This window comes from Nannospalax galili, unplaced genomic scaffold, assembly GCF_000622305.1.
Source record: "Nannospalax galili isolate Female #2095 unplaced genomic scaffold, S.galili_v1.0 scaffold1350, whole genome shotgun sequence".
NCBI lineage: Eukaryota > Metazoa > Chordata > Mammalia > Rodentia > Spalacidae > Nannospalax > Nannospalax galili.
In genome coordinates, this window is record NW_008327998.1 from 521007 (window position 1) to 522279 (window position 1273).

The window sequence follows — 1273 nt, forward strand, 5'->3', positions numbered from 1 at the left end:
CTCTCAAGTTATTTCTGTCAGGTGTTTTGTGACAGTCCTACAGCTGCAGCATGGCTCAGTGAGTAGAATGCTCGCCTCCTGCGCACAACGCCTTGGTTTCACGAAAAACAAGTGACTCGTACAGTCCTCAAGTCAGGAGGCTTTGGGGCTAAACTCTCAGCATCAGCTCTCCAGTTCTCAGTCCTTTAACTCAGCCTCAGTCTGGACCAACGCCTTGGCTCTCCTGGGTCTGCAACTGACCAAGCCAGATGCAGGCATTGGAACTCCTCAGCCTCCATAGACACACAAACCAATTACCTTTAAAAACAGCAAAGCTAAATAAAAAATTTTTAAAGGGGAGGCGGGGTTCTGCCTGCTCTTCCAGAGGACCCAGGTTAGATTCGCAGCACCTACAAGGCAGCTAACAACTTCCCATAACTCCAGTTCCAGGGGATCTGATGCCCCCTGACTTCTGTGAGTACTGGACAACATGGGTGCACTTATACACATGCAGGCAATACACTCATACAGAATAAATAAATAAATAAACATACATTCCTGCTGACAAATCATACGCTCACACAAACACCACACACATACACATACATAAACACACACACACACACTCTCTCTCTCTCTCTCTCTCTCTCTCTCTCTCTCTCACATCCAATTGGGTCTATTTCTCTCGAGGTTCCTGACTTACACACCTAAAGGTTAAAAAGGTAAAGAAAGAAAATCAAACTGACCCCATTTGTCTCCATAGAAACAGACAAAGGCAGAGCCCTAGAGGAACACACACAATTTTAATAAAAAGAAACGGTGACTCGGGAGCATTTATTCAAGACGTCTTTCTAGAATTAACAAGGACAGATCTTTTCAAAAATAAAACCTGGGAATAGCAATAATGTGGCCTCTGGAAACAAGAAGACAGGGAACCTGTGCAAACAAAGAGAGAAACTTCCTTCAGGCTGGAAGAAGCCGGGGCACGGCTGCCAGACTAGAGATTACAACCACAGAACGCAAACACTGTAAATACAGATAATTTCAACATAATCATTTCAAGAGTAGGAATGTACTCCAGTTGGTGCACTGCATGCCCAAAGTCCTGAGTTCGATCCTGGCACTCCCTAAACCAGCGATCCCAGCATGAAGGAGGTAGAGGTAGGAGGCTCAGAAGTCCAAGGCCATCCTCTGCTTCATGGAGAGTTTGAGGCCAGCCTGGGACCCATAAAACCCTGTTTCAAATGGAAGGAAGAAAGGAAGGAAGGAAGGAAGGAAGGAAGGAAGGAAGGAA

At 45.7% G+C, this 1273-nt stretch overlaps 1 long non-coding RNA gene across 1 annotated transcript in view; it reads right to left on the reverse strand.

Annotated features, from left to right (window-relative positions):
- Positions 1-830: 830 nt before the first annotated feature.
- Positions 831-1273, reverse strand: part of LOC115071043 — a 3454-nt gene continuing 3011 nt past the window's right edge. The window contains exon 3 of the long non-coding RNA XR_003850149.1: positions 831-915. This is a non-coding gene — a long non-coding RNA (uncharacterized LOC115071043). The remainder of the gene's footprint in view (positions 916-1273) is intronic.